This window comes from Lasioglossum baleicum, chromosome 6 (assembly GCF_051020765.1).
Source record: "Lasioglossum baleicum chromosome 6, iyLasBale1, whole genome shotgun sequence".
NCBI lineage: Eukaryota > Metazoa > Arthropoda > Insecta > Hymenoptera > Halictidae > Lasioglossum > Lasioglossum baleicum.
The window spans coordinates 4,765,222-4,779,238 of NC_134934.1; the positions used below are offsets into that span (position 1 = coordinate 4,765,222).

At 37.5% G+C, this 14,017-nt stretch overlaps 1 protein-coding gene across 1 annotated transcript in view; it reads right to left on the reverse strand.

Moving 5' to 3' along the window:
* Positions 1 to 10,882, reverse strand: part of Gs2 (glutamine synthetase 2) — a 25,965-nt gene extending 15,083 nt beyond the window's left edge. Inside the window, exon 1 of the mRNA XM_076425685.1 lies at positions 10,700 to 10,882. The gene's annotated coding sequence lies outside the window, so the exon portion shown is untranslated. The remainder of the gene's footprint in view (positions 1 to 10,699) is intronic.
* Positions 10,883 to 14,017: the final 3,135 nt, after the last annotated feature.

Sequence of the window (14,017 nt, forward strand, 5' to 3'; positions counted from 1 at the left end):
GCGTTGTAAGGGAGTCTACTGTATTCAGTGAAAGTAAAAATAACATATCAAAACGAGGAATAATTACTGGAAGCATAGTCGATTTTTTCAAATGCAAATATTGAATTTGGGAAGAAGATAAAGTCGAAACACACAATTGCATGAAATCCATAGTTTCGCAAACGTGAATAACAACGATCGGAACTTGACTAGAATCATTATTGGAATAACAGTTCGTTTCACAAGTTTGCTTTTGGTCACGGGAGTAATTTTCCGTTAGGTTTCGGAAAAGTACGTTTCACTGAATGATCTCACGCTGAGTGAAGTGCCCCTCGTATCAAATTGAAGGGAAGCCATGAAAGCAATTAATGGCACTAATTATTAGCCGGACGAACTGCCGGTTGTCGACATAAGAAGAATGTTTTTTTCTCTTTATACGTTATTTCTTTATTAAAATGAAAATAATGCAATGTTATTCTTACTCACATTTCAAATTTATAACATTTTAAATTTCACAACTATGAATTATCGTCAGGCAATTTCTCATGACTAAAAACGAGTTATAAAAATCGGTTGGGTAATTGAATTCATTTCGATATCAATATTTGCTCGTTGAATAAATTGCTTTCTAAATTTATACTCTATATACTGTCGATCGCTTATCTAATCGTTCGATCATACACGGATCTTTGGCACGTGTTCCATTAGTGCAGCAAAGTTTTAGAAGTTGATCATGAAGAGATTAATTGCGCTGTTCCTATAATAACTGAAAACATAATTTAAAAACGCTACGAACATTCGTTCCACCCCAATATCAATTGCAATGGAGAACATTTTCAGCATTAGGTGCATTAAAAATTATTTATAGAGAACATCTCGGTAACTATTAATTTATCATCGTATAGTTTTCTTATCCGGAGTTCAATTCTTTCTTCAACCTCAAGATTAAAATTTACTCTTCACGATAAAGAAACTCAAGTTGACCTTTATGTCTCGATTGAAATAGAAAAAGATTAGTTATTATAGTGTGTGCTACTTTCGAAACCAAACAACTTTCATTACACCTAACTGTATCACCCTGTATGAACGCGCGCCGTGTAAACAATGAACCAGGTGTAGTTATTTCAAATAATGATCGTTATAAAAACGATAATAGAGAAGCACTTTGTAAATAGCAGTAGTGGGTGTCAAGGAATGCTAAATGCAATTGCCAGGTGATTCGAATACAAACGGCGCGGCGCTTTGTGTTCGGAAACGACGCGTTGTCGGTATAAAGAAACACAATAGCCAAAATAGTTCCGAGTCCAAAGTGCACTAGACTATTAGAGTAAACCGCACTTCCGGGTACAAGCGGTATTAATTTCAAAAAGACACAATCGTGTGTTTGTACATTCATAGTACACATGTGTATCAAGAATAACAATTATCGACAGGGTGAGTCACCTACGACAAGCCACCTGGATAACTTCTACATTCTTTTCAGATAGGAAGAAAACATTTCAGGTCATGATTTGGAATGAAAATCAAAAATAACTATTTGATTTAGTCTATTTTCGATACTATCATTTCAAGATAAAAGATAATGTACTTTATATAGTACATTATTTCGATATTTCTTTATTTCAACACAGAAAAAGTCGAAAATGTAAGATAAAATTTTTTCATATAGGAGTTTCTTTTTTTGAGAAAATCGGCTTTGAAAATCCGCCAAGTAGAACCGGTGGTTCATGAACAGACGCGTCAGACGATTCCTCATCAATTTTCTCGCAGTCTCGTACGAAAAAAATTTTATCTTACATTTTCAACTTACTTTTTAACGTAGAACCACCCAATTTTTACGGCTGTACCATCAGTTACCGATCATCCTGTATAAGTGTTTGAAACTCTTGAGAATTTTGGTGATGCTATAGTTACGCGCCACAAGTTATAGTCGAGGCTGCACGTGTGCTGACGACCGGGACACACAGGGAAGGAGAAGAACGCGGAATCATTGGATGCCGTATTATCGGAAGGCAACTGTACCAAGTATGTATATGTATAACGACGAGTTTCACTCTCACGTGAACATGTGGCGTGGATGAGTACACAAGCTCGTCACCTCACGTGTTCCTTGGCATTGTTTTCCACGCGTACAAATTTATTCACGCCGAGGCGTCGTCGGAATGGCAAACAGTGTTTGTCCATTGATAACAATTTCGTAGCCTCGGAAGTAGCGAGGCTTTAAGGACAAGTTGATTTTCCGCGTTCCAGAATCGTCTGTGATTCCTATGTCTTCGCCAGCCTCCGTGACTCATGACGCATGAGTCGTCAAACTTTCCGTTCCCAATGTATATTTCCACGTTAAACGGGGCAGCACGTTCGATCGGTTCATCGGCGAATTAACGGACACGCGACAACGACGTACACAAACATCTACAACGGCGGAATGCTCTGTACTCTATGTGATTAGCGCAAATTGAACGTTAAGTGTCGTCGAGCCAGCGTGTTACGTTTTGGAGATCAGATACTGATGCCAACGACACAGCGTGGTATTTTTCTTCGCGACAGTCTACCACTACGCGATGTTTCTATTTTCGAGGACGTTTAAACGGGAGTGTTCTACATTTTCCCGCAAAACGATCGATCGCGTCGTTTCAATCCGAACGTATCGGGTCGTTTCTCACAAATAGAAACAGACGTTCGTACGGATTAGCGTTTCTCTTAACTTTACCCTTTCGACCTAAACTATTTTCGCGCGAAGTCAATTATCGTGTAAAATGAGATTGGGGCCATTGATGGAAAATATAAGGTGGCCCAAAACTGTCGGAAAACCTTGAATGGGGTGGCTTCAAATAACTCTACTCCTTTGCGAAAATCTTCTCCGAAAGGGCTTCGGAAAACACGGGCCAATCGGAGCACAGGACCCGCCGAGTGCGGCGTTGGCATTGGTCCGCGTTTCTGATTAATAATTCCTTAACAAACCTACCGAGATTTTCGCGAAGGAAAAAGTTACTTCAAATAATTTCAGGAACCATTTACGTGTCCTTTTCCTTTTTACCCATTTGTATCATTAACGTACAGTGGCCCACGAAAGTATTCGAACGACTTTTACATTAGAATAACTTCGAAAAATCATCGAAACGACTTGAATTATTTTCAGCAACCAGAAGCACTGATTTACTAGATGACGCGTGTAAGACAGATTTTTGAAAAAGAGAAATATGTACAGAATCATGTTCTATATTTTCTATAGATCGTTCTAGAGTAAACTATTTACGTAAACGGATAACGAAGGATTGAAAAAAACGCACTTCAAAATCGTGCTTCGTCGATTTTACAATGGGGTCTGCTCCAAACAAAACAAGCATTTGTCATTTCAAAATGAACAATTTATCTTCAAGAACACCCCCTAGTATATTTCAAAACAGTCAAAGTTAATTTTACGTGCTGGGCCTGTTGTCTTCAAACACTTCTATTCCAAATCTTCGTGACACACGTATGGGGCATCAGATTCTGTTAACTTGGACAATGCGTCACTTCACAATAACTCGATTTATCTTCGGACCACGTACTATGTTTACGAAAGATTTCCACAAAAATCCACGGGCATAAATATCCTCTCGCAGCACCAAAACAAATTCAAGGAAACCCACGTATCTGTTACAACATCAACACTGTGTCCGCCCGTTTCTCTTTCTACAAATCGGGTTTGGCAACTGCGGGTTATAGACGAATCAGAAGATATTAATACAGAGCGACTATCACGGTATCACGGGCTAACCCGAGTTTAGCCTACTTATGGAGCGACAGTAAACGCGTACCAGAAATCCCAGCGCGCTGATAGATCGTGCGCGCGCCATGGGAGTTAATATGATCATTCGATCGTTGAACAGTGAAACTCGTTGATCGTCGATCGTATGCAGAGGTCAGAATCAGGTTTGTTGCCGTCTAAACAGGATCGCGTGTTCAAAACCATCGAGAGCCTCGCGACACACATTCATCGGTAGTTTCGGAACGAGCGCGCGTCATCCGGACGATGATTACACGTGTTGCCGCGACGGTGCCCTATCAGCGCTCTTACTTCCACTCTCGTTAATACGAAAGAACACCGGATCGATTCGTGTGTATACACGGACATATTCTATCGCCATGGAGACTCGCGAAAACATATCCACGCGATTCCCGAGACCCGATGACCCATCGGCGATTTGCAAGGGAGTTCAGTATGTCGGCCAGAAAAAAAGGAGTCGCTTGCTCGGCCGCTCCATCGCACAGTGAGTGGTCTGGAAAGTGACTTTTTGTGGCCAAAGACACTCCCGCATCTCGATCCTTTTTTTCCTTCTCAACAATATCTATTAGATTGGTGCCCACAATAATAGCGGTTTTATCCTTAAATTTTGGAACTATGTGTACCGGGTGATTACACGAGAAACTAACACCTAAATAGCTCCATTGGCGCCACTAAACATTGCCGTATCATTATTCAAAATATTGTTTACATTATTAAATATATCGGCATATCTAATCAATTACTAAACATGTAAGTATTGTATGAGATATTATACCAATTTCATATATCCATAAAATTTTTTAAATCACAAGGAATGGAAATATTCTAGGTCGGAATCGATTCATTTTCTAAAACGGAACCACCACTCTTTTTAAACACTTACAATGATACTCGCTTTCGATAGGAACTCGGTGACCCGGTGAGATAATCGAAAAAGTCGATTTCAGAAGCATTTAAGTAATTATTAGACTCCGGATGTTTATGCGAAATGTAAATAGTTTGTGCATCGATTGTAAGAGGCAGGAGCTAAATATAAATTTATATTCTTCATTAATCATTTTAGTGTGGTGAAAAGAATATTAATATTTACTTTTAATATTTTCACTGTTTTAAATTGCACTCGCTCATTTTTGTTATAAACGCATAAAATCCGGGGTCTAGTAATTATGTTGATGTTTAAATGTAACGCAATTTATTTTTCTATTAATGGAACTGTTCTAAAAGATAAAAAGAATTGAAAAGTCGAAAATAAGAGCCGCTCCACTGTACACGTGCGTTCAAATTCAAAGAGAAGACCAGTAGCGTATAGTGTTTGTATAGCACAGAATCGGATTGAATCGCAGTTAATGATCCGGAATAGAATGGAGCTTGCTAACGAAGGATAAACAGTTAACGAAGCGTAGAAACCGGTTAACGTAGAGACTGTCGAGTGTTTACGGAAGTGCACTGCATTATCAATGTCATGGACTGCATTACGATGGACAAATAGGTATCACAGGTATCAGATATATACTCCGTGTAATTAAATATCTGGCAAAACATCGACCAGATTCTTTTTATTTTAATGTTTATTAACAGATTACGGGGATTCTGATCCAATCACGTTATCATTGCGATTTACACCTGTCTACGTGAACTTGTATAGGGAAGGGTCCCCCCCCCTCAGATTTCAATGAGGTTTAGATATGTCGTCAAGGTCATCATCCTGAACAACATTTCTCTTTAATGTTTTTGTTGGTCGGCTTTACTTTACGCACATTTGCCGATGTGCTACCTCCTCTCCGATCCCAATCACCTTGAAATATGTTGTCAAGGTCACCATTCTGCACGCTTTTCTAAACAAGTTCACCGAACTCGTAACTTATAACTAAGGATTGTATGCATTTACGACAATAATTCCCAAATGAAATGCAACACTGTGAAAGCATTTAAAAGAATCTAGAAATTTTACTCCATTACTTCCGGTTATTGAAATGATTGAAGAAAGAAATATCTATGTATCTTCTGGGTCTTGCAATTAATGCAGACAACTTTCATTTTACATAAAAATCCGTAATCTATATTTGTTATAAGTTTATTGGATACGTATAATAATTTAGTTAAACTCTACAAGTACGTACCTGAATTCTAACACTTATGTACATATCATTGGAAATTTTTTCAATTGAAAATAGCAAATTCTTATTTATCGAATCGTAGAATAAATGTTTAGATTTACTTCGACTTGTCTACGTCTCCATCAAAATGTTAATGGCTACTTTGCGTTAATTCTCTAAACACAGTTTTATGGAAGCACTAAATCCTCGTCGCGAATAGTATATGGTCACGAGCTGCGCGCGAAAGTCTACAAGAAGTTAGAAATGAAAGTTACATAAACACTTAACCGCTCTATCTCCGTATTATTATCTTTATACACGCATGTAGTGAAACATTGATTATGTTCCGAGATCTTTTTTCAGTAGACAGATAAGTCATTGAAATATTGTATGTTCGTGCATACACATTTCGAAATATGAAGAAAGTGTCAATGGTATCAAAAGTAAATCTGTGAAAACATGTTTTTGAAAAGCATTTTCGTGAGCTCCAAGATACGATATCACTTTTGCTCCAACCATTTTCTGATATCTTTTGTGTTTTGGGATTTATAAGTACTTATACCTAAAAGGAGAGAAGGGTTGATTTCTCCCTTAAAGTAAACAACGGGCACGAACGAAATACAGCTAAATTATTAAGGGAATCTAATAAACACTTGTGCAAAGTTTCGTCAAAATCGGCGTGTATCGGTAGCCGGGGTTCCCTTGTTAGCTGAATCACTTTGTATACCACGGAGCTTCTCATTCGGAAAACAAACTGCGCTAATTACGACGCACGAGCTTTCGCGCTGTACGATTGCTGTGTTCTGAGAAATTGCATGAAAATATCACGTCTACTCGAACGATAGGCCTTAAAACCATCAATCCGCTATCTCATATTTCTCGAATAAACGCGAATCTTGGAACTAATCGCAGAATAATCGCAATTGCACGTGCCCACGGTTCGATTTTACTCCAGCGCGATCCTAAAAGCATCCGCCAATGATGATTGAGATTGAAACAGAAATCGGCGGCGCGGCGGCCGCCCGTTTCAGCAAATGAAAATTTCATACAACTGTGCGCGACCGCTATTTTCACGATGTAGGTCAGTGTCGGAGTTTGCTTGATCCTTCTTTCGCCATTTATATAAAAATCGATTAAAATGTAACACGCTACAAATGATCTCCAAACGCACGTTCCGATAGCACGATAGAACATTTACTATTCGATTGTGTACAATCAAAACTGCGTTAAAAAGTTTTTCAACAATTACAGAGAATGTAGTAACAGTGAAAACGATAAAGCAAGTTCGTTGTACATAGTATAACACGCCATAAGTGAAACGATACCCAAGCGTAATTATACCTATTAGAGTAGTGAACCGACAAACTTTGTGGACATTGTGATAAACGAATGATCTTTCTTTCCTGAAGAAATGAAACACAGGAAAGCCTTGATCTAAGAGAACGGAAATCGTAGGATCTATGAAAAACGAATATCCCCAGAGATTAGCCTTGGATCATGTTATTTTAGCTAAAAAAATTTCCGATCGAATCGCTAGCAACAGAATAATCTAACAATTAAGCTGATCACGCTTCGTGACTCACCCTGTATATTTACTATTTTCGGAGAGGTTTCCGTTTTCTCAGATCAAAGTGTAATAAAGCACAATTGTGTATTCGTTTCTTCGCTCCAGCGCAGGAAAAAGAAAACAAAAACTTTCTCTACTTTTGACAAGCTTTTAACCCCTTGCCTTACAATATAGTGTCCGACTCGTGACGAAGATTCTATTTTGGTTTTGTTAATATACAGCTATTAGAGAACGTATAGACATACAATAGATATCAATATTCTCTTTTTTTAGGAAATTATGATCTACAAAAAAGTTCTAATCACTGAAACTGTAAAATAAATCGCAGGGCAAGGGGTTAAGATCAAGTTTTCCATAATATCGACGATTGCTCTATAAATATTTTGTAAATTTATTTTCTATTGTCGAAAAGCGGTATAAATAAATAAATTTGAAGATAGGGGTGCATCGTATCATTGAGAAATGCGACGTCACGATCCGATCAGATATTTTAATTGTCGTGCTAGAAACGTAACGGAAGATGAAAAGAATCCTCCAATTAACATCCATGCGATCCCGTTCGCTCGAACAAAGACGAAATAGTTGTTTCGCATTGAACCGTACAATGTTCAAGTGATTCAGCTTTATCTACAGCTCGATGAAATGAAATATTCATGTCACTGATACAATGAGCGACCTGATGCCAAGAGCCGCCGAGCCTCCTCTTCCACAGAACAAAGTGCAAGATTTGTTTTCTTGATCCTTTATTCGTATCAGCTGCCTTCTGCCGCGTATTGAAAGTCCAGATATATTCGTAGCCAACCACTTTTCCGTCTGATTCACTCGAAACAGAACTCCAAGTGACGCTCGAACAATCTACCCTTCCATCCGCGAAATTACTAAGCTGTCCTCTCGTCTTCGTCTTTGTTCGGTGCAAGTTGGGCAAATGCAAAGTGCACACAAGACCGGTCGAGATAAATCCGGAATTTTTTTTCTCATTCAGTCCCACAAATACGATGTAGATAAAGCAAATAATATAATATAATATAATATAATGGGTGTCTGAAAAATGTTGTACTTCCTTGAAACAGGTGATTCCCAGGGGTATTTGAATTAACTTCTTCCTTTGCGAAATTCTCCTACGTGGCTTTGTTCAGCAGGTATTAATGAAAATCACGATCGTGTTTTTCGTCATAATAACTACTGAACAAAGCTACTGAAAATTATAGAATCACATTCTGAATCAAATCCGAAAATTTGAATTTCTCTAAGAAAATAAATAAATGTTTATTTGCAGTTAATGTAGACAATTTTATTTCGCAACCGACGTCTAGTTATGACCTAACCGTTTCCGGTAGATAAAGTGTTAATTGACTTTATTACTGGCTCCGCATTATGTAAAATGTAAAGCAATATACGCAATTACGATGAAAATGAATAGGTGCAATTTGAAACAGTGAGAATATTAGAAGACTTCAACAGAATTGATATATTAATTCGCCACTACATTAAAATTATTGGTAAGAAATATAAATTAATATTTATCTCCTGTGTCTTGCAATTTATGCACAAACTTTTCATTTCGAATCCGCATTGTTTGTACAATAAAATATCCGTTTACTACGCGATGGCAAAAACGGTACGTCGCGTGTTTCCCCGTTAACTTATCAACAGACTTTGGAATGTCTTGCTTTAAGCATGATTCGATAACTCAAAAAGTTCACTAAACCTCCGTAAAAGTGTTAGATTGTTTTCGAGCACTGTAATAAACATTATTCATTATTCGTTCCGCGTAGAACAAACTGTAATTAACAATATCTAATCTCACCTATTCGTCGGCCATTAGTTTTATCTTAATTGTCAGAAGACGTTAAGGTTGCGCTACACCAAAAAAGTAGACACACTAGTGTTCAATCCAGTGGATAAAAGTCAAAAATTCGAAGTGTAGGATCTAAAAAGTCTTGAATTACGAAATATAGTATTTAAAACTGCAGTTGTAAAAGTACAAAAATCTCTAATCTTGAAGTTTATTATTAATAAGCTAGATTATTTACAGAACCTTTAAAACGTGTCAACAGTTTTATGAGAATAACAATATATTTTTATAATTTTTCATATAAAATATTTGTATTATTTACGCGCAAATTTGCTGGAAATAAAAATATTAACCAAAATTCTCATTAAAACATTTGACAACTGACAAAAAATTGTTCAAATAAACATTACTCGCTTTAAGAGTTATTCATTTTGTCCGGAAATCCCCTATTATACATAGTATCGCTCAGTATGCGCCGCAGATACAGATTCATGGTATTTTTTAAAAAATCAAGCCAGCTCTTTTGTAAGAAAGAGCTGATTTTTTAGGGTAATATAATAACCACCTTGGGACACCACACAGTTTAGATATCACATGAACACTTTTTTCTCACGAACAATATTTTCAGAGGTGCCGGCGGGATATTCGAACTCGGGACCACGGTATTCGTATTCTTATCCACTTGAGCCACTGCGCGCCCTTAAATCTATCGGCCTAATACTCACACTTTTAGTTGAATACTGAGCAATTCGAGGCGAATTGTAAAAGATAAAAGGGTTCCATAAATTAGAGATAATAACAAAAACTCATTCAGTACAGTGTCATCAGGATAGTACAACACGTCCCAATAAATCAATTTTCTAACAAGCAAGGACAGGAATGTTTATGAAGCACTTTAATTCTATCTCTACTCGCGAAGTGCAAAGCGATTCGTTCCGCCGATTAAATTTATAACCGGTGCGATAGCGATTGTTTTCTATCCATTATACAATCCGATTCTACGGAAACGGAATATCTTTAATTTTATAACCGTTCATAATGGTGATCCTAATGAGAACAATTGATAAGAAATGCCGGAAGGTCCTAAGATAAACTGCATATCAACGTTAGAAGCGAATTAGACAAACTTAAAACAGAAGCAGTGCGCATAGAGTCCACATTCTCGAAAAAAAATATCAGTGTCTCGCGAGATCAATGGCTTGCATTTAATGAAGTGCTACATTGCTAATTAATTATCACCGAAGTTGTGCAGACAGACAGAATCACGCCAATAACCTTAGATACAGTACAGCGGGTCACTTATATCGAGGCGAGTACGCGCAACGTATTCGCCCGCGAAATTCAAACAAGAATCGCGGCGATCAGCTAGCAAGCATCGAACAAAGGATAAGAAAGTAATTTAGAAACCATCGAGTACGTAAACACGCGTGCGAATGACAGTAGAATGATCGACGATCGATTTGTGTAATAGGTATGAAAAAATCTCCACTCACGGATGCTATCGATGATCCAGCGGAGCTGCGTTGTGGAGCGCTAGACGATGCGAGAATCTATGATTTCTGGACGTGAATTCACGCCACCCGTTCTGTCGCGTTCTCGAGTTAAAAGGCACTGGTCATAAAGGCAACGGAGCAGCTGATGATAGCGCGGCCCGTGTTACTACCGTCGTAGCGCGACCGCGATATTTATGTGGAGGAGCGTTTCAGCGCACGCGTCACATCGCTCGAATCGTCGCGTCGCGCCGAGCCGAGTGGAGCCGAGCGGTGCCGAGACGCGACAGCTATCCCCACTCCCATACACGCGCTCTTTTCACAGAAGGGTTACCCGTTTTTCCAGGATTGCAAGGGTGCGGAATGCGCGTTCTCATTTCTCGATAATATGTACAAAGATGAGGTTTTTCAGTAGCCAAAAACGCTAGATAAAAGATCGATCTAGCCCGCGATCGTCCTCAAAAGTCCTATTTTTTCGTTTGCGGAAAATTTTATTTTAATTTTGATTTCATATATTCATTTATTATTATTGATATTAACACTAGGTTTACGGGACCCGTCAAAATGACGGGTTCTAATACTTTTAATTTGTGATTATTAAGATTGTAAAGATGCTTCCCCGAGGAATTATTTACCAAATCCATTTCTTTGGGTATATATTATTGGAGAAAGGGCCAAAAATTTAGATAGACACATACTTGTTATGTTTATAAAATAATGTGAAATAGTTCTAGAGTTCTCTGTAAACCTAGTGTTAATAAAGCGAAAAATACTTTAACACTTTGCCTACCGGAAGCGTATTAATAGGATTTTCAATAATTGTGCTGTACCAAAAGAGAACATATATAGAAATTTTCTTTTACATTGCAATTTTAAATGCGAAACAATTAGATGACGTTATTGAGGATGACTTGTTAGTTCACAACAAAAATTGCTGTTGCTATTGAAGGTTCCATTAAAAAGTGTTTAGCCATATATATGTACCATAGATTTTTCAAAATTATGCAATAATCACCGGTCGGTAATGTGTTCACAACAACTACTGGTATATCACTAGCATTGCTATTTTTTATGCAAAGAAATAAATATAGATGTCATGATACATTAAACACATTATCACTAGCTGAATGAAAATAATCTACAACAAAAATTATATGCAAATTATACAGGGTGTCTCAGCTGAAGGAGGCCACCTAAATATCTCCTTTATTTTTAATGGCACAAAAAAAATATTCATTGCATTATTTAAATGGTATCGAAGGAGGAATATCGTAGAATAACAATTTTTATTTGTCAGGTTATTTTTTCATAGTTTTTTCAAGGCCATCGTTATTTTTTATCGGGAAAACTTTTTTTTATTCCATCTTGTTAATGACTTAAGCATATTCAAATGTATTTTTTCAGCCACTATAAGATGGAATAAAACAAAAATAAGTTTTCCCGATAAAAAAATAACGATGACCTTGAAAAAACTATGAAAAAACAACCGGACAAAAGAAATTGTTCTTCTATGATATTCCTCCTTCGATAGCATTTAAATTATGCCATAAATATCTTCTGTGCCATTAAAAATAAAGGAGATATTTAGGTGGTCTCCTTCAGCTGAGACACCCTGTATACATATACATATATGTATCAATGAAAACGTATGTCGATGAAATAATTGTCGGTGAGTGAAGGGTAACCCGCACAGAAGCGATTATCCGGTGTGATACTGTGATGTGTGATCGTTCATCGTTGGGTCCATTCGATCGTTAGACGGCGGAAAATTCTTGTGTCCTCTGCACGCATCGCGCGTCGCTGTGTGGCCAGCTACTCGACCGGACACGAAAACGCCACACCACAGGAATTATTTGCGGTTCGAATGACGTAACGTGAACTTATCGAAGGCCGTAACAGAGAAAGAGAGAACCCCCGCTGCGAAATCATATGGAAATTTCAAGGCACGACCGCGATCGCGGTTGGATGGTTGAATGGAAACGCTGTTTGTTTCGAATTCCTTGAACAGCCGGGTTATGACACGCGGACGCAATGCCATAGGTCACCGGGTACTATAACTGGACATAATTTGAGACGAACTATTTTATACTACATTCTAGCTGTTTATTATGAATAGACTCGAACAAATATATAAAACTTGCCTGTCTTCTTTACGATAAGTTCACATTTTCCCCATCCAATTTCAGCAGGTAGATTCTACACCCGTTTCACGTATCCGATCCTTACGTAACAACAATGTTACATGCGTTCATTGTAATCACGTAATCGGTCCAATTATTTAGAACGTACATGCAATAACTACGCTTCAAATTCAATCTTCCTAATTGTTGCGCCTTTGGACACAATCATTCGGATGTTTGTTTGCTCCTCGACCGAAAGCAACAAACACAAATACCGATTGCGATAACATGCAGTTATGGCAGTCAAACCGATATACCCCGCTAAATGATTAATTTACTAACGATGTCTAGCATACACAAAACTAATATAAGGATGTTTGTATAGTTCATCAGTGGTAAGATTAGTTCTTGAATGAATCATCATCGATATTTGAATGTGGTTGAATACAGATTCGAGAATATTTATTTTTGCTGACGTAAAATGCAATTACGTTATCTGATCTTTTGAATTTCAAGTTTACCGTCACTTTTCGATAACCAGCAGCTGATTCTCGTAAATTTTGATATCCTATGAATGCCATTTTAATTAAGAAACCTTCCAGAATTTTCAAATTTAAACATTTTTTATGCCTCAATCGTATGAACTGTGTACATTATGCACGTATGCGTGAATCCACATATACATTTGTGTGCTCCTAGAAACTCCGAAATGCAACAGTAGGTATATTTTTATAAGATTATGAACATTTAAATACATTTAAACAATATTTGAAGCGAAGCGGGGCTGACCATTTTTTTCTCTAATATTTTGTAATATACAGGGTGTTTCATTTTATTTTTCTACCATCGAAGACTGTCTTTTCGAGATCTCTCATTCGCTGGCTCTACTGTAGTTTCGTAAGAGACGAAGTATTGCCACTGTTCCCCACCGTCAACAATAGCTACGCGTCCCCACTGTTCCCACAGCACTTATTGTGATGCTTCATTGCAGTGTTCATTGTTTGAACATCTTCAACGTTTGTTAGAATCAAAAAACCGAAGTTTCGTCGCCCAAGCGTGAAGCATGCTTTAACTTGACCAGTAAACCTACCGACCATCAAAAGTAACTGATGTGTATAGCATTATAAAAATAACAAGATTAAATTTATTAATATTTTGTGCAATTTTTATTATATATAGTATATACAAGTGTCCAAAAATA